The sequence below is a fragment of the Dama dama genome, chromosome X (assembly GCF_033118175.1).
Source record: "Dama dama isolate Ldn47 chromosome X, ASM3311817v1, whole genome shotgun sequence".
NCBI classification, from domain to species: Eukaryota; Metazoa; Chordata; class Mammalia; order Artiodactyla; family Cervidae; genus Dama; species Dama dama.
This window is the reverse complement of record NC_083714.1, coordinates 5,375,715-5,396,276: the sequence shown is the minus strand read 5'-3', so window position 1 is coordinate 5,396,276 and position 20,562 is coordinate 5,375,715. Positions and strand designations below refer to the sequence as shown.

The 20,562-nt window shown below is 40.8% G+C and overlaps 1 protein-coding gene across 3 annotated transcripts in view; it reads left to right on the top strand.

Annotated features, from left to right (window-relative positions):
- Positions 1 to 20,043: 20,043 nt before the first annotated feature.
- Positions 20,044 to 20,562, top strand: part of VAMP7 (vesicle associated membrane protein 7) — an 81,380-nt gene continuing 80,861 nt past the window's right edge. For all 3 annotated transcript variants that reach the window (XM_061137908.1, XM_061137907.1, XM_061137906.1), the window contains exon 1: positions 20,044 to 20,179. The gene's annotated coding sequence lies outside the window, so the exon portion shown is untranslated. The remainder of the gene's footprint in view (positions 20,180 to 20,562) is intronic.

Genomic DNA, 20,562 nt, shown 5'->3' with positions numbered 1-20,562 from the left:
TTGCTTTCTCTATGATCCAATGACTGTTGGCAATTTGATCTGGTCCCTCTGACTCTTCAAAACACAGCTTGTATGTCTGTAAGTTCTCTGTTCACATACTGCTGAGGCCTAGTCTGAAGGATTTTGAGCATGACCTTGCTAGCATGTGAAATAAGCACAATTGTGTGGTAGTTCGAACATTCTTTAGCATTACCCTACTTTGGGATTAGAATGAAAACTGACTTTTTCCAGTCCTGTGGTCCTGTGAGTTTTGCAAATTTGCTGACATATTGAGTGCAACACTTTAACAGCATCATCTTATAGGATTTGAAATATCTCTGTTGGAATTCCATCACCTACAGTAGCTTTGTTCACAGTAATGCTTCCTTAAGCCCACTTGACTTCACTCTCCAGGATACATGGCTCTAGGTGAGTGACCACACCACCATGATTATCTGGGTCATTAAATCTTTCTTGTATAGTTCTGTGTATTCTTGCCAACCTACCTTAATCTCCTTTGTTTCTGTTAGGTCCTTACTATTCTGTCCTTTATCATGCCCATCCTTTCATGAAATGTTCCCTTGACTTCTCCAGTTTTCTTGAAAAGATCTCTAATCTTTCCCACTCTATTGTTTCTCTGTATTTCTTTGCATCCTTCATTTAAGAATGCTTTCTTTTCCATGGTGTATATGTACAAAAACCACTACAATATTGTAAAGTAATTAGCCTCCAACTAATAAAAATAAATGAAAAAAAAGAATGCTTTCTTTTTTATGTTTATGGTACATTTAATTAAAATATTTTCCAAAATCTTTTTAGAAACTTGAAGTCTTTTCTTTCTTTATATATATATATATATATATATATATATATATATATATATATTTAGAAGTATAGTTGACTCACAATGTTTCAGGTGCACAGCAAGGTGATTCAGTTATTCAAAAGCACATATATTATTTTTAAAAGTATTTTCCATCCTAAGTTGTTGTAATATGTTCACTATAGTTCCCTCAGCTATACAGTAAACCTTTGTTGTTTGTTGAATATCTATTTTTTAATTAAAAGTCTAGCATCCTATTCATACTGAGTCAAACAAGTAGACTCAAAATGTCATTTTTTTTGTTAGGCAAAAATTCATATGTTTTCTAAAGTATATATGTTATACATACTTATGTATATATGTATATAAAAGCTTTTCTACTATACTTGATAAAAGCTTGAAAAAGAACATCAAAAAAAGAAAAGATGGAGAAACTGGAGAATATAAACTAAATGAAATGGGAGCACAGTATATGAAATTAAAAAAGTGAAACAAAGTAGATAAAAGTAAAAGATCCTCATATAGTCTAGTTGTTTTTAGACATGACTGCTCATTAGAAACATATCTGGACCTCTGGAGAAAAAAGTAATACCTGAGCATTTATATTTTTCAAAAAATTTCAAGATAATTCTGATATGCATCTCTACTTTAAAAACTCATTACAAGTTTTTCTATTAGATCTTAGTTTTGGTGATACAGAGTTCTATTATGTTTCTGTTGACCAATCATAATAAAATGGTATTAAGTGAGTAATAGTTACATAATCACAATAGTAAAAGGTGTTTACCAGTTTTGACAATCAAGAGCCAGACAAAAAGTCAAAGGTAATTAAAATTTCAATCCATTATGGGAGCATGATTAACTTAACAATATAAGATAAGTACATACAATTTGGAGAGGTGTCAAGCAGAGTAATGTGGTAAGTGGAAGTGCATACATGCACATGTTTTCATCCACCCAGTCAGTCTCTGTCTTTTGGTTGGTGCATTGAATCCACTTACATTTAAGATAATTATCGATATGTACCCAGGTGGCTCAGATGGCAAGGAATCTGCCTGCAATGCAGGAGCCGCAGGAGACACAGGTTCAATCCCTGGGTCAGGAAGATCCCCTGGAGAAGGGAATGGCAACCCACTCCAGTATTCTTGCCTGAAGAATCCCATGGAGAGAGGAGCCTGGAAGGCTACAGTCTATGGCGTCTTAAAGAGTTCAACAAGGCTGAGCAACCAATACCCACACACATGATGCTTTTATGGAAAAGGAAATGGCAGCCCACTGCAGTATTCTTGCTGGGAAATTCCCATGGACAGAGAAGCCTGGTGGACTACAGTCCATGGGGTCTCAAAGAATCAGACATGACTGAGCACATGCAAACACACATGATCCTATTACTATTTTCTTAATTGTTTTAGGTTTATTTCCTGCATATCTTTTCCTTCTCTTGTGTTTCCTGCTTAGAGAAGTTCCTTTTTCATCTGTCGTAAAGCTGGTTTGGTGGTGCTGAATTGTCTTTTTTTTTTCCATTTATTTTTATCAGTTGGAGGCTAATTACTTTACAATATTGTCTTAACTTTTGCTTGTATGGAAAGCTTTTGATTTCTCCATCAAATCTGAAGAAGAGTCTTGCTGGGTAGAGTATTCTTGGTTGTAGGTTCTTCCCCTTTGTCACTTTAAATACATCATGCCATTCCCTTCTGGCTTGTAGAGTTTCTGTTAAGAAATCAGCTGATAGCCTGATGGGAGTTCCCTTGTATGTTATTTGTCATTTTTCCCTTGTTGCTGTTAATATTTTATGTATGTCTTTATTTTTGTCAGTTTGACTACTAGGTGTCTCAATGTGTTCCTCTTTGGGTATATCCCGCTTGGGACTCTGTGATTCCTGGACTTGGTTAGCTATTTTCTTTCCCACGTATGGGAAGTTTTCAGCTATTATCTCTTCAAATATTTTCTTGGGTCCTTTCTTTCTCTCGTCTCCTTCTGGGACCCCTATAATGTGAATGTTAGTGTTTTTTAATGTTGCCCCAGAAGTCTCTTAGGCTGTCTTAATTTCTTTTCATTCTTTTCTATATTTTGTTCCATGGCAGTGATTTCCACCATTCTGTCCTCCAGGTCTTTTATCTGTCCTTCTGCCTCAGTTATTCTGCTATTGATTCCTTCTAGTGTATTATTCATTTCTTCTGGGTCTTTGGTAAACATTTCCTATGTCTTCCCGATCTTTGCTTCCATTATTTTTCCAAGATCCTGGATCATCTTCAGTATCATTACTCTGAATATTTTTTCTGAAAGGTTACCTATCTCCACTTCATTTACTTGTTTTTCTGGGGTTTTATCTTGTCCCTTCATCTGGGACTTAACTTTCTGCTTTTTTTAATCATGATTGACTTTCTGCAATATGGTTTTTGTTTTAGCCACTGTGAGACTGTGTTTCTTCTGTCTGCCGTCTGATGGATGAGGCTAAGAGGCTTGTGTAAACTTCTTGATGGGAGGGACTGGCAATGGGAAAGACTGGGTCTTGCTATGGCAGACAGGGCCTTGCTCAGTAAAGCTTTAATCCAGTTATCTGCTAATGGGTGGGGTTGCACTCCTTCCCTGGTAGTTGTTTCGCCTGAGGCGACCCAGCCCTGGGGTCTATGGGCTCTATGGTAGGGTTAATGGTGAACTCCAAAAGGGTTTACACCAAGGGGGACCTTCCAGTGTCCCTGTCCCTGTGTTGAGACCCTCCTGACCCATGCCTCTGCAGGAAGCCCACCAACACTAGCAAATAATTTTGGTTCAGTCTCCTATGGGGTCACTGCTCCTCCCCTCTGGGTCTTGGTGCATGCAAATTTGTTTTGTGCCATCCAAGACTGGAGTCTCTGTTTCCCTTAGTCCTATGGAAAGCATATAACCAAATCCCACAGGCCTTCAAAGCCAGATTCCATGGGGAATCCCAGTCCCCTTGTTGGACCCCCAGGCTGGGAAAGCTGACATAGGGTTCAGAACCTTCACAGTAGTATGAGAATTTCTTTGGTATTATTGTTCTCCAGTCTGTGGGTCACCCTGGCAGGTATGGGATTTGATTTTACCATGATTGTGCCCCTCCAACCATCTTGCTGAGGCTTCATCTCTGTCTTTGGATGTGGGCTAGCCTTTTTTGGTGGGTTCCAGCATCCTTCTCCCCAGTCAGCTCAACTGGTTGAGAATCTGCTTGCAGTGCAGGAGACTTGGGTTCAAACCTTGGGTCAGGAAGATCCCCTGGGGAAGGGCATGGCAACCCACTCCAGTATTCTTGCCTAGAGAATTCCATGGACAGAGGAGCCTGGCGGGCTATAATCCATGGGGTCACAAAGAGTGGGACATGAGTAAGTGTCTAACACACACAGCATCCTCATGTTGATGGTTGTTTAACAGTTAGTTGCAAGTTTGGTGCTCTCACAGGAGATGAGTGCATATTCTTCTACTCTTCCATCTTGAACCAGAAGCCTAGTAACTTCTAAGAAGGCTTTCTTATCTCTCTTTGCTATTATCTGGAATTCTGCATTCAGTTGGGTATATCTTTCTCTTTCTCTCTTGCCTTTGGCCTCTTTTCTTTTCTCAGCTATTTGGAAAGCCTCCTCAGACAATCACTTGGCCTTCTTGCATTTATTTTTCTTTGGGATTGTTTTCACCACCTCCTCCTGTACAATGTTATGAACCTCCATCCTTAGTTCTTCAGGTACTTTGTCTATCAAGTCTAGTCCCTTGTATCTATTCATCACCTCCACTGTGTAATCATAAGGGACTTGATATAGGTTGTGCTGGAATGGCCTAGTGATTTTCCTGTATTCCTCAATTTAAGCTTGAATTTTGCAATAAGGAGATCATGATCTGAGCCACAGTCAGCTCCAGATCTTTTTTTCCCCTTTGCTAACTGTACAGAATTTCTCAATCTTCTGCTGCAAAGAACATAATCAATCTAATTTCAGTAGTGACCATCTGGTGATGTCCATGTGTAGACTTGTGTCTTGGGTTGTTGGAAAAGGGTGTTTGCTATGATCAGCATGTTCTCTTGACAAAACTCTATTAGCCTTTGCCCTGCTTCATTTTGAACTCCAGGGCCAAACTTTCCTGTTATTCTGGGTATCTCTTGAATTCCTACTTTTTCATTCCAACCCCCTATGATGAACTGGACATCTTTTTTTTAGTGTTTGTTCTAGAAGGCATTGTATTTCTTCATAGAACCAGCTTCAGCTTCTTTGACATCAGTGGTTGGGGTGTAGACTTGGAATACTGTGGTGTTGAATGGTTTGTCTTGGAAACAAATCGAGATCATTCTGTTCTTTTTGAGATTGCACCCAGGTACTGCATTTCAGATTCTTTTGTTGACTCTGAGGGCTACTCCATTTCTTCCAAGGAATTCTTGACCACAGTAGTAGATATGATGATTATCTGAATGAAATATGTCCATTCTCGTCCATTTTAGTTCACTGATTCCTAAGATGTTGATGTTCACTCTTGTCATCTCCTGCTTGACCACATCCAATTTACCTTGATTCATGGACCTAACATTCCAGATTCCTGTGCAATATTGTTCTTTACAGCATCAGCTTTACTTTCACCACCAGACACATCCGCAACTGAGCATCATTTCTGCTTTGACCCAGCCGTTTCTTTCTTTCTGGAGCTATTAGTAATTGCCCTCTGCTCTTCCCCAGTAGCATATTGGACACCTTCTGACCTAGGGGGCTCACTTTCTGGCGTCATATATTTTTGCCTTTTCATACTATTCATGGAGTTCTCAAGGCAAGAATACAGGAGTGGTTTGCCATTTACTCCTCCAGTGGGCCATAATTTGTCTGAACTCTCCACTATGACCTGTCTTGGGTGGCCCCGCAAGGCAGGACTCATAGCTTCATTGAATACAAATATTTTAATTTAAGCTTTTGGTGTCTATGTGCAGCTAGTGGTAATAGAATGTTCACATTCTCATGAGCCATTTTACTTTCTAACTGCAGGAGTATAGATCTTTTGTCTCCTAAAGTAGGTTTATTTCTAGATATTTTATTCTTTTTGATGCTTTTGTAAATGGGATTGTTTCCTTAATTTCTCTTTCTGACCTTTCATTGTAAGTGCTGTTGTTGTTCAGTCGCTAAGTCACCCTGAATCTTTGCAGCCCCATGGGCTGGAGCACACTGTGGGGTCTAACTCATCCCCATTGAGTCAATGATGCCATCCAACCATCTTATCCTCTGTTGTCCCCTTCTCCTCTTGCCCTCAATATTTCCCAGCATCAGGGTCTTTTCCAATGAGTCAGTCTTTTTTTGTTCCAGCATTTTTGGTTGGTGGCAGTCTAGCACTTGGTCATGATTTTGGTGCTCCATCAAGAAGAGGGTGAGCATCCTTCTACTCTGCCATCTTGAGACCAATCCCTGCTTCACATATTTCTAACCTGCTTGGTATGTGTTGCTCCACAGACACATCTTAAGACACAAAGCCTCTTAACCCAGCAGCAGTCTCTGTTTAGCATAATTTTCAGACCTTGCTTTTGTAGTCCTCTCTCAGCCATAAACGTTCTCTCTTTTATCTTCATTTCAGTAACATTTGCCTTACATATTTATGTGCTCCAGGGTTAGATGCTTATATATTTACAAAAACTATATCCTCTTGATGAACTGACCCATTTATAATTAGCCTACTTCTAATCTTCAGGCAGTTTTTGACTTAAAGTCTATTTTTTTTTTTTTTGGATATACATGTATCCATTCTCCCCCAAACTCCCCTCCCATCCAGGCTGCCACATAACATTAAGAAAATCCATTCAGGCACTCTGAGTCTTTTGACTGGAGAAATTTAACCTATTTAGAGTTAATTATAGATAGGTAAGGACTTTCTGGATTTGCCAGGTGGTACTAGTGGTAATATTGGAAGGACTGATGCTGAAGTTGAAACTCCAATACTTTGGCCACCTCATGCGAAGAGTTGACTCATTGGAAAAGACCCTGATGCTGGGAGGGATTGGGGGCAGGAGGAGAAGGGGACGACAGAAGATGAGATGGCTGGATGGCATCACTGACTCGATGAGCATGAGTTTGAGTAAACGCCAGGAGTTGGTGAGGGACAGGGAGGCCTGGCGTGCTGCGATTCATGGGGTTGCAAAGAGTTGGACACGACTGAGCAACTGAACTGAACTGAACTGAACTGAACTAGTGGTAAAGAACCCACCTGTCAATGCAGGAGATGTAAGAGACTCGGGTTTGATCTCTAGGTTGGGAAGATCCCCTGGAGGAAGGCAGGGCAACCCACTCCAGTATTCTTGTCTGGAGAATCCCATGGACAGAGGAACCTGGTGGGCCACAGTTCATAGGATTACAGAGAGTAGGACGTGACTGAAGCAACTCAGGATGCACACATGCATGCACAGAGTCTTACTATTGCCATTTTGTTCATTGTTTTGTGATGATTTTAAAGTTCCTTTGTTTCTCTCTTGCTGTCTTCCTCTATGATTTGATGACTTTTGACAGTGCAGTGCTTTGATTCCTTTCTCTTTATCTTTTGTGACTCTGCTAGAGTTTTTTTTTTTTTTTTTCCTTTTAGTTACTATTGTTGTTGTTTTAGTTGCTAAGTAGTGTCTCTTTTGTGACCCCATGGACTGTAGCCCACCAGACTCTTCTGTTCATGGGATTTTCCAGGCAAGAATACTAGAGTGGGCTGACATTTTCTTCTCCAGAGGATCTTCCCAACCCAGGGATCAAACCCATGTCTCCTGCATTTCAGGCAGATTCCTTACAACTGAGCCACCCACTATTAGGATTATATAAAACAATTTATAAAAATTATAAAAGTCTAATTTAAGCTGATAGCAACTTAGTTTCAACTGCATACAAGTTCTATGCTTTTACTCCTCAACCCATATTTCATGTTATTGATAACACAATTTACATCATTGTTATAATGTGTATCTGTTGTCAACTATTGTAGCTGTAATTATTTTTAACTCTTTTAACTTTTAAAAGTCATTTAAGCATCACTGCTGCAGTATTAGAGTATTTTGAATTTAACTACATACTTATCTTTACCATTCAGCTTTATACTTTCATATGTATTAATGCTATTAATGAGCATTCTCTAATTTCAACTTGAAGAATACCCTTTAGCATTTCTTGTAAGGCAGGTCTAGTGGTGATAAACTCCCTCAGTTTTTGTTTGCCTGAGAAAGACTTTATCTCTCCATGTCTGGGGGACATCTTTCCCAGGTATACTATTCTTGGTTTGCAGGGTTTTTTTTTTTTTTTCTTTCAGAACTTTGAATATATATCATCTCACTCTCTCCTAGTCTATAAGGTTTCTGCTAAGAAATCCACTGATATCCTTATGAGATTTCTTTTGTATATTATGAGTTGTTTTCTCTTGCTTCTTTCAAAATTCTCTGTCTTTGACTTCTGAGAATTTGATTATAATATGTTTGCTGTTGTTGTTCAATGGCTAAGTCATGTCCAGCTCTTTGAGATCTCATGGGCTGCAGCACACCAGGCTTCCCCGTCCTTCACTGTCTTCTGGAGTTTGCTCACATTCATATCCACCCAGTTGGTGATGCTATCTAGCCATTTCATCCTTCTCCTTTTGCCCTCAATCTTTTCCAGCATCAGGGTCTTTTCCAATGAGTTGGCTCTTCGCATCAGGTGGCCAAATTATAGTATGTTTGGGTTTAATCTTCTTTTGGTTGATCCTGTTTGATGATCTGAGTTTCCTAGATCTGGATGTTGTGATTTGGAATTTCAGCTATTATACTTTTAAATAAAACATCTTCCACCTTTTCTCTTTCTTGTTCAGGGAGTCCAATGTGTTTATTAGTTTATTTGATGAGGCCTCATGTTTTACAGGATGAAGCTTCCCTGATAGCTCAGTTGATAAAGAATCCACCTGCAATGCAGGAGACCCCGGTTTGATTCCTGGGTCAGGAAGGTCTGCTGGAGAAGGGATAGGCTACCCACTCCAGTATTCTTGGGCTTCCCTGGTGGCTCAGTTGGTAAAGAATCCGCCTGCAATGAGGGAGACCTGGGATCAATCCCTGAATTGGGAAGATCCCCTGGAGAAGGGAAAGGCTACCCACTCCAGTATTCTGGCTTAGAGAATTCTATAGATTGTATAGTCCATGGGTTCACAAGAGTCGGACACAACTGAGTGACTTTTACTTCACTTCACTTCTTCTTCACTCTTTTTTATTCTTTTTTCCTCTTGACTAGATAATTTCAAATGGTCTGTTTTTGAGTTCACAGATTCTTTCTTTCATTCGATCAAACCTGCTATTGAAGTTCTCTATTGCATTTTTCATTTCATTCATCATATTCTTCAGCCCCAGAATTTGTTTTGTTCTCTTTTTATGATCTTTTCCTTCATTGTTGAATTTCTCATTTTGTTCTTATGGTTTTTCTGACTTTGTTGAGTTGTCTATGTTCTTTTATAGCTTTCTAAGCTTCCTTAAAACAATTATTTTGAATTATTTGTCAGGAAATTTGTTTATCTACATTTCTTTAGGGCAGGTTACTGGGAAATTATTGCATTCTTTTGGTGGTGATATGTTTCCATGATTTTTTTTTTATATTCCCTTGAATACTTGCATTGCCTTCTTTGTATTTGAAGAAACCATCACTTCTTCTGGTCTTTACTAACTGACTCTGGGAGAAAAAGATCTTCACCAGTTAGCCTCACTAGGGACTCTGGGGCCCTCTCGGATCTTTCTGATGGATTTATCCACTCCATTCCTCTAGTTCCTTCTGGAGGGTAGGGGAGTTTTAGTCTCAATCCTGCAAAGACAGGCCAAGTACTGAGGGTCTCCCATTTATTTCGCTAGAGCAGTGCTCTGAAGCTTTCAAGATTATGTACCTTCTCTCAAACCAGCAGAGTTGAGCCAGCTAAATTCATGTACTTGTGCATGGTCTGCAGAAGCTTACATGTACCTTTTATGGGGCAGGCACAGGGCACTAGTTCTGGGGAGGATGAGGGATGCATAGAGTTCTGGAGGTACCTGTGGACCAGTTGGTGGAGTCTGCAGGTGATGTATCCTCCTAGGTTAGTGTATAGGCCTCTTGGTGGATTCCATGAGGTGGCTAGTAGACTCCAAGACTTTTTGTTGAATTCTATACATCAGTTCCTCTGAGTCCCTATTCCTTTGCCCTGCTCCTTGCTGCCTCCTGACTACTCACTCTGCCAAAATCCTAAATGTTATGGGTGGAGTGAAAATAAAGTGGTCCTCTGGAGCAGCTAGAGAAGCCAGATACTCACTTCCCCTCCATGAGAAAACTCTCAGGCCAAGGGGATCTCTCTTGGCACTGAGCTGTGCTCCCTTTAGGGGAGTGATACACAGATAAAGTAAAACTGTTCCTATTCTCATCAATGACTTGATTCTTGGATTTTTGCTCCAATGAGGTGCTGGAACCTCTCTATGGACTTCTGCATGACCACAAAGGTATTCTTGTCATGGGTGATTGTCAAAAATCTGTGTTTCTGTTGGAGGGAGGAGAGCTAAAACCCCTATTTCACTGTCTTGTTGACGTTATATTCTTAAATGACACAATGGACCAGCTAGACCTAATTGATATCTATAGGACATTTCACCCCAAAACAATCAACTTCACCTTTTTCTCAAGTGCACACGGAAACTTCTCCAGAATAGATCACATCCTGGGCCATAAATATGGTCTTGGAAAATTCAAAAAAATTGAAATCATTCCAGTCATCTTTTCTGACCACAGTGCAGTAAGATTAGATCTCAATTACAGGAAAAAAATTGTTAAAAATTCAAACATATGGAGGCTGAGCTAGGCTTTTAAACCTGGTTTGTCTCAACCAAATGTCATTTTCTTTGCACTCTATAATGCCACCTTCTTTGTTAATTATATCCGTGTAGAATATGTGTATGAAAATTAAACACATCTTTTCATTTTATTATACCAGATCAGGAGCTTTCAACACAAATGACCCTTCCTTCCTTGAAGTTCTTTCCTACCTTAGCCTCAATCAAACTTCATTTTCCTGGTTTCCCTCCTATCAATGTGTCTATTCCCCAGTCTCTTTTACTAGGTCCCTCTCTTATACCTGATCCTTCAATGTTGGAGTACCCAGAACTCTTCTGGACACTTTGCTTTTCAGTTTTACACACATGTCTTAAGAAATGTCATCCACTCTTGACTTTAATTACCACCTGATATGCTGATGACTTCCCCCTTTGTATCTCCAGCATACACCATTTTCTAAGCTCCATAATATATCTAATTGCATACTCTACATCTGCATATTTCAAGTTCAATATGTTGAAAATTGAACTTTTTTTCCCCTGAAAGCTGCTCATCTTCTGGGGTTTCCAAACTCATTAAACGGTAATGGTGCTGTGAGCACACTTAGTCGTGTCTGACTCTTGCAGCTCCATGAACTGTAGCCCACCAGGCTTCTCTGTCCATAATATTTTTCAGGCAAAAATACTGGATTGGGTTGCCATTTTATCCTCCAGGGGATCTTCCAGACCCAAGGATGGAACTTGCATTTGTCAGTGTTTCCTGCATTGCAGGCAGATTCTTTACTTGCTAAGCCTTCAGGGAAGCTTCATAAATGGCAATACTGTCCATTCAACTGCTTAAGCCATAAGCTTATGAATCAGTCTTATTTTCTCCTTTTTCTTCATCCCATATGTGTGTATTTATGTTATTCACTCAGCCCTGTCTGATTCTTTGTGACATCATGGACCGTAGCCTGTCAGGCTCCTCTCTCCATGGAATTCTCCAGGCAAGGACATTGGAGTGGGTAGCCATTTCCTATTCCAAGGGATCTTCCTGACCCAGGGATTGACCCTGGGTCTCCTAAATTGCGGGAAGTTTCTTTACCATCTGAGCCACAAGAGAAGCCCATCTCATATATCTGCTTGCAGTGTGAGAGACCCGGGTTCTCTCCCTGGGTTGAGAAGATCCCCTGAAGAAGGGAATGGCTATCCCATATATACAATGGATCAAAAAATTCTGTCAATTTTGCACTCTTTAAAAAACTCTCCAATTTATTAACTTTCCTAGGTCTCCAAAACCATACCTACTAACCACAAAGTTATTAATAATGCTTAATTGTACTACTCCAATACTTTCTTAACTAGTTCTTAACATAAAACCTTTTGTCTCCATCCAATATTTCCTCTACATAGCAAAAAGTTAAAAAAAATAATTCAAATTTGATTATGTCATTAACTTGATTTTCATTTTTCTTTGTGGCCCCCTAATTACTATATCAAATTTCTTAACATTGTCACGTCACTGCCTAGTTCTCTCCTATTTCATGTCTTACATTCTCCCCTCACTTTATTCCAGGAATTTTGGCCTTCTTTCATTTCCTTGAACATGCTAAGTTTTCTCCTGCTCAGGCATTTGCCCATGTTGGACTATCTAATCAATCCTCTTCACATAGCTTACTCCAGCTCATTCTTTAGATATGTTAACTATAACTTATGGCTCTGGTCCCTTGAAGACTACATCATGCCCTCATTATTCACTTCGATAGCATTCAGTGCTCTCACTACTTAGTTTAGTTCAGTTGCTCAGTCATGTCCGACTCTTTTCTAAATCCAGCTTGAACATCCAGAAGTTCATGGTTCAAGTCCTGTTGAAGTCTGGCTTGGATAATTTTGAGCATTACTTTACTAGCGTGTGAGATGAGTGCAATTGTGCAGTAGTTTGAACTTTCTTTGGCATTGCCTTCCTTTTGGGATTGGAATGAAAACTGACCTTTTCCAGTGCTGTGGCCACTGCTGAGTTTTCCAACTTTGCTGGCATATTGAGTGCAGCACTTTCACAGCATCATCTTTTAGGACTGGAAATAGCTCAACTGGAATTCCATCACCTCCACTAGCTTTGTTCATAGTGATGCTTCCTAAGGCCCACTTGACTTAACATTCCAGGATGTCTGGCTCTAGGTGAGTGATTATACCATCGTGGTTATCTGGGTCATTAAGATCCTTTTTGTAGAGTTCTTCTGTGTATTCTTGCCACATCTTCTTTATATCTTCTGCTTCTGTTGGGTCCATACCATTTCTGTCCTTTATTGTGCCCATCTTTGCATGAAATATTCCCTTGGTATCTCTAATTTTCTTGAAGAGATCTCTAGTCTTTCCCATTCTATTGTTTTCCTCTATTTCTTTGCATTGATCACTGAGACAGGCTTTCTTATCTCTCTTTGCTATTCTTTGGAACTCTGCATTCAGATGGGTATATCTTTCCTTTTCTCTTTTGCCTTTAGCTTCTCTTCTTTTGTCACCTATTTGTAAGGCCTCCTTAGACAAACATTTTGCCTTTTTGCATTGTTTTCTTGGGGATGATCTTGATTACTGCCTCCTGTACAATGTTGCAAAGCTCTGTCCATAGTTCTTCAGGCACTTTATCTATTAGATCTAATCCCTTGAATCTTTTTTGTCACTTCCACTGTATGATCGTAAGGGATTTGATTTAGGTCATACCTGAATGGTTTAGTGGTTTTCCCTACTTTCTTCAATTTAAGTCTGAATTTGGCAATAAGGATTCCATGATCTGAGCCATAGTCAGCTCCCAGTCTTGTTTTTGCTGACTGTATGGAGTTTCTATATCTTTGGCTGCAAAGAATATAACTGATCTGATTTTGCGATTGACCATCTGATGATGTCAAATACATCAGAAATACAAAGGTCCACATGTACAGTCTTCTCTTGTGTTGTTGGAAGAGGGTGTTTACTATGACCAGTGCGTTCTCTTGGCAAAACTCTGTTACCTTTGCCCTGCTTTGTTTTGTACTCCACAGCCAAACTTGCCTGTTACTCCAGGTATCTCTTGACTTCCTACTTTTTCATTCCAGTCCCCTATGATAAAAAATAATAAACATCTTTTTTTTTTTTTTGGTGTCAGTTCTAGAAGGTCTTGTAAGTCTTCATAGAACTGTTCAACTTCAGTTTCTTCAGCATTACTGGTTGGGACATGGACTTGGATTACTGTGCTATCGAATGGTTTGCCTTGGAAAAAAACAGATCATTCTGTCGTTTTTGAGATTATACCCAAGTACTGCATTTTGGACTCTTTTGTTGACTATGAGGTCTACTGCATTTCTTCTAAGGGATTCTTGCCCACAGTAGTAGATATAAAGGTCATCTGAATTAAATTCGTGCGTTCCAGTCCATTTTACTTCGCTGATTCCTAAAATGTTGATGTTCACTCCTGTCACCTCCTGCTTGACCACTTCCAATTTACCTTGATTCATGGACCTATCATTTCAGTTCCCTATGTAATATTGGATCACAACAGATTGGAAAATTCTTTAAAAAGATGGGAGTGCCGCCACCTTATCTGTTTCCCGAAAATCCTGTATGCAAATCAAGAAGCAACAGTTAGAACTGGACATAGAACAATGGACTGGTTCAAAATTGGGAAAGGAGTACATCAAGGTGGTGTGTTGTCACCCTGCTTATTTAGCTTATGTGCAGAGTACATCATGAGAAATGCCAGGCTGGATGTATCACAAATTGGAATCAAGATTGCTGGGAAAAGTATCAACAACCTCAGACATGCAGATGATACCACTCTAATGACAGAAAGGGAAGAAGAACTAAAGAGCCTCTTGAGGGTGAAAGTGGAGAGTAAAAAAGCTGGCTTAAAACTCAACAATTAAAAAACAAGATCATGGCAGATGGTCCCATCACTTCAAAGCAACTAGAAGAGAAAAAAATGGAAGCAGTGGCAGATTTTGTTTTCTTGGACTCCAAAATCACTGGTAACATGAAATAAAAAGACACTTGCTCCTTGGAAGGAAGTGTTAGTCTCTTGGTCGTGTCTGACTCTTCGTGATCCCCATGGGCTATAGCCCACCAGGCTCCTTTCTGCTTGGAATTCTCCAGGCAAGAATACTGGAGTCAGTAGCCATTCCCTTCTCCAGGGGATCTTCCTGACCCAGGGATCAAACCCAGGTCTCCTGCATTACAGGCAGATTCTTTACCATCTGAGCCACCAGGGAAGCTATGACAAACCTAGACAGTGTATTAAAAAGCAGAGACATCATTTTGCTGACAAAGGTCCATATAGTCAAAACAATGGTTTTTCCAGTAGTCATGTGTGGATGTGTATCTTGGACCATAAAGAAGGTTGGAGGCCAAAGAATAGATGCTTTCAAATTTTGGTACTGGAATAGACTTTTGAGAGTCCCTTGAACTGCAAGGAGATCAAACCAGTCAATCTTAAAGGAAATCAACCCTGAATATTCACTGGAAGGAGTTTTGCTGAAGCTCCAATACATTGTCCACCTCATGGGAAGAGCTGATTCACTGGAAAAGACCCTCATGCTTTGAAAGATTGAAGGTAAAAGGAGAAGGGAGCAAGAGAGGATGAAATAGTTGGATGGCATGACCGATTCAATTGACATGAATTTGAGCAAACTCTGAGAGATAGTGGAGGACAGAGGAGCCTGGCATGCTGTAGTCCATGGGGTCACCAAGAGTGGGACATGATTTAGCAACTAAACGACAACAAAATCTTTCATTTGCCTACCAGCAGCCCCATGGCTATGTGTAGCCATTTGACTGAAAAATAATAAATCATCAAAAGTTGGATGCTGCAAATGCTTGGTACGTTATGAGAAACACTGTTCTATTGCAGGTGGAAAGAAATGGCCTGTCCTTGGTGTGATGAGAAATTTCACTGCTATATGGGATAAACAGTTCAGTTCAGTTGCTCAGTCGTGTCTGACTCTTTATGATCCCATGAACCGCAGCTTGCCAGGCTTCCCTGTCCATCACCAACTCCCGGAGTCCACCCAAACCCATGTCCATTGTGTCGGTGATGCCATCCAACCATCTCATCCTCTGTCGTCCCCTTCTCCTCCTGCCCTCAATCTTTCCCAGCATCAGGGTATTTTCAAATGAGTCAGCTCTTTGCATCAGGTGGCCAAAGTATTGGAGTTTCAGCTTCAACATCAGTCCTTCCAATGAACACCCAGGACTGCTTTCTTTTAGGATGGACTGGTTGGATCTCCTTGCAGTCCAAGGGACTCTCAAGAGTCTTCTCCAACACCACACTTCAAAAGCATCAATTCTTTGGTGCTCAGCTTTCCTTATAGTCCAACTCTCACATCCATACATGACTACTGGAAAAACCATAGCCTTGACTAGAGAGACCTTTGTTGGCAAAGTAATGTCTCTGATTTTTAATATGCTGTCTAGATTGGTCATAACTTTCCTTCCAAGGAGCAAGCGTCTTTTAATTTCATGGCTGCAATCACCATCTGCGTGATTTCGGAGCCCAGAAAAATAGTCAGCCACTGTTTCCCCATCTATTTGCCAGGAACTGATGGGACCAGATACCATGACCTTAGTTTTCTGAATGTTGAGCTTTAAGCCAACTTTTTCACTCTCCTCTTTCACTTTCATCAAGAGGCTCTTTAGTTCTTCACTTTCTGCCATAAGGGTGGTGTCATCTGCATATCTGAGGGTATTGATATTTCTCCTGGCAATCTTGATTCCAGCTTGTGCTTCCTCCAGCCCAGCGTTTCTCATGATGTACTCTGCATATAAGTTAAATAAGCAGGGTAACAATATACAGCCTTGACGTAGTCCTTTTCCTATCTGGAACCAGTCTGTTGTTCCATGTCCAGTTCTAACTGTTGCTTCCTGACCTGCATACAGGTTTCTCAAGAGGCAGGTCAGGTGGTCTGGTATTCCCATCTCTTCCAGAATTTTCCACAGTTTATTGTGATCCACACAGTCAAAGGCTTTGGCATAGTCAATAAAGCAGAAATAGATGTTTTCTGGAACTCTCTTGCTTTTTTGATGATCCAGTGGATGCTGCCAATTTGATCTCTGGTTCCTCTGCCTTTTCTAAAACCAGCTTGAACATCTGGATGTTCACGGTTTACATATTGCTGAAGCCTGCCTTGGAGAATTTTGAGCATTACTTTACTAGCATGTGAGATGAGTACAATTATGCAGTAGTCTGAGCATTCTTTGGCATTGCCTTTCTTTGTGATTGGAATGAAAACTGACCTTTTCCAGTCCTGTGGCCACTGCTGAGTTTTCCAAATTTGCTGGCATATTGAGTGCAGCTCTTTCACAGCATCGTTTTTTAGGATTGGAAATAGCTCAACCGGAATTCCATCATCTCCACTAGCTTTGTTTGTAGTGATGCTTCCTAAGGCCCACCTGACTTCACATTCCAGGATGTCCAGCTCTAGGTGAGTGAGTGGTCACACCTTCATGATTACTGCATCGTGAAGATCTTTTTTGTACAGTTCTTCAGTGTATTCTTTCCACCTCTTCTTAATATCTTCTGCTTTTGTTAGGTCTACACAATTTCTGTCCTTTATTGAGCCCATCTTTGCATGAAATGTTCCTTGGTATGTCTAATTTTCTTGAAGAGGTCTTTCCCATTCTACTGCTTTCCTCTGTTTCTTTGCATTGATCACTGAGGAAGGCTTTCTTATCTCTCCTTGCTATTTTTTGGAACTCTGCATTCAAATGGGTATATCTTTCCTTTTCTCCTTTGCTTTTAGCTTCTCTTCTTTTCACAGCTATTTGTAAGGCTTCCTTAGACAGCCATTTTGCTTTTTTGCAAATGGGATAGACAGCTTAGAAGTAATTCACAGCTGCTTCGCCCAAGCTGATGTTGGAATCATTGATGGCTCAGACCAGCAGAACAGGATATGTCGCGACACTGACTGGAATGAGCTGCAAAGAGAAACTGTTCCATACTTAAATGGCAATGATTTTGTAGATATTGATAATGTGTTCGCTCCCTCTAGTGACTGTGAATTTTGAAGGAGAACAGGCATTCTCGAGGTAATTCTATTTTGAGCACGAAAAGGAGGAAAATGTCCCCAAGTCCACATATCCAGGAAAAAAGAAGCATAAACAGATTATCAGTGATACATTGCAATAATGTGAATGATTTTGATGTTGCCAAAGCAACAGTCACTGAATTTGTTTGTGAACTACAAAATAATATATCAGGATCCAATCCTGATAAGCAGAATGTAAATCCAAGATCTCTCAGATATGACTAGAGTTCTGTGTGATATATGTATCTTATTTTAGCCCAACAGACACTTCTTGAGCCTCTAGTGTAAGAAAGATAGTTCATAATCCAGGCTCCATCTCTTCTTGGCTTCGTAATCTTTGTTGTCCATACTGTTGGGAGATTACATTAGATTATATAAATCATCAGTTCTATAATTCTAGGCTTGTTAACTGCAGGAACTGAAATGGAAATTGAAATCTTTACTACAGAAGTTCAAACTATCTAAAATCATGTATTATAAAAAGAGATTCCACTCTTCAATAACTTGGAGAAACGGTAACAGAACTTCTAAATTTGAAAATTATAAAATTATAAAGCCACCTATTTAAGTGGTTCTGCATACACTCTAGTGTGGATATCCAGAAGTACTTCAAAAAAAGAATCACGTCCAACTTTCTGTGACCCCATGGACTGCAGCCCACCAGGCTTCCCCGTCCTTCACTATCTTCCAGAGTCTGTTCAAACTCATGTCCATTGTATTGGTGATGTCATCCAACCATCACATCCTCTGTCACCCCCTTCTCCTCCTGCCCTTAATGTTTCCCAACATCAGGGTTTTTTACAATGAGTCAGATCTTCCTATTAGGTGGTCAAAGTACTGGTGCTTCAGCATTAGTCCTTCCAGTGAATATTCAGGACTGATTCCCTTTAGGATTGACTGGTTTGATCTCCTTTTAGTCCAAGGCACTCTCAAGAATCTTCTCCAACACCACAATTCAAAAGCATCAATTCTTCAGCACTCAGCCTTCTTTATGGTTCAACTCTCACATCCACACAGACTACTGGAAAAACCATAGCTTTGACTATAGGACCTTTGTTGGCAAAGTAATGTCTCTGCTTTTTAAATACACTGTCTAGGTTTGTCATAGCTTTTCTTCCAAGGAGCAAGTGTCTTTTAATTTCCTGGCTGCAGTCACCATCCACAGTGATTTTGGAGCCCAAGAAAATAATATCTTTCACTGTTGGTTGGAAAATATCTATTTGTTTTAACAACACCTTTGAGAATTTTGACTGGAAAGGGGAGGTTAAGTTTGTGTGCAGTTAGAGGCTTGGGGCGGTTTCTCTCATCTTGTATGTCTGCAGCCATGAAATTAGAAGGCAATTGCTTCTGGGCAGGAAAGCTATGACAAATCTAGACAATGTGTTATAAAGCAAAGACATCACTTTGCCAACAGAAGTCCATATTATCTGGCTATGATCTTTCTTGTAGTCATGTACAGATGTGAGAGCTGGACAATAAAGAAGGCAGAATATGGAAGAATTAATGCCTTTGAACTGTGGTGCTTGAAAAGACTCTAGACAGTCCCTTGGAAAGTAAAGAGCTCAAACCAGTCAATCTTAAAGGAAATCAATCCTGAATTGATTTGGAAGGACTGGAAGGACTGATGCTGAAGCTGAAGCTCTAATACTTTGGCCATCTGATGGGAACAGATGACTTATTGGAAAAGACCCCGATGCTGGACAAGATTAAAGGCAGAAGGAGAAGAGGTCGACAGAGGATGAGATGGTTGGATGGCATCACCGACTCGATGGACATGAGTTTGAGCAAGCTCCAGGAAATGGTGAGGGACTGGGAAGCCTGGCGTGCTGCAGTCTATGGGCTTGCAATGAGTTGGACACGACTTGGCGACTGAACAACAACAAAGAGCAAGTCAGCAGAGAGCCATTGAGACATGAGACAGACGAGTTTCTTAGTGGAGCTCAAGTTGGTAAGAAGGAATAGGGATATAAAAGGGATGAGGGAGTTTACAGCCAATGAGAGTAGTTGATTATTATTACTACTACTACTCCTCTACAACTATCATTGAAAGGAATGGGAGAAAGGATTGTTGAGCGACCCAAAGCGGTTAAAAAATGTGGCAAAAGTAGAGGGAATTCCTGTCAGATGAATTCTTTCTTGTCTATGAAGTAACAGGTGACGCTACCTGCTGCGACTAAGCAGGGAGACGGTTGGTAAAGCTCAGCTCTTCATTAATCCTACCAACTCAATGCTGGGCTTTTAGTGGCCCTACCTTCTCTCGTTTTCTCAACGGAATAGCGCTTGATGTGGTTGATGATGAGAATTGTTGATGGAGCAGCTGACAGCGTAGGCGATAGGCCAGCCGAAACTACCACTCCCAGGATGCAGTGCGGTTCCTGGGAAGTACGAGGACGGGGAACACCGCCGGCCCCGCCCCGCCTCTCGCTCCCATTGGACGAACGCTCACATTCCCAGGGGGCCGCGCGCGGGCGGGGCGCTTTTTTGCGGAAGCCGGCGGCGTCAGGTCTAGCCTCCTCTGGGAACGGGTAGCCTGCGACCCAGTGCTGACCCGAGCGGCTCTGTCCTGACGCGGCGAGTTCTCGCACGGTACCCGGAGAGGTAAAAGCAGCGGGGAGAACGGGGTGGAAGGCGGGGAGACGACGGCAGGGGGACCGCAGAGATGCCCACGGGAAGGTGGAATTAGGAGGCAATGGAAGGGTGACTAGGGCTTCTCTGGTGTCGACAGTTCGAATGGTCAGACAGGTCCACTTTGGGTGAAGTGCGTTTTATGCAGCCAAAAAGGCCTCGAGCGAAAGAGTCCGAATGCGTCACAAGTTGTTACAGAAGGGAAAAAAAAAATGTTAAGTTTTCCCTCACTTTGTATTCCACAAGACCCCTTTGTAGCTTTCGAATCTCTTGAGATTCTTGAATCTTCTAAAAACTCTCTACGCCCTAGTTTCGATGACGTCACTTTCTGCCTTACCTTTTACTTCTGGGTTTGT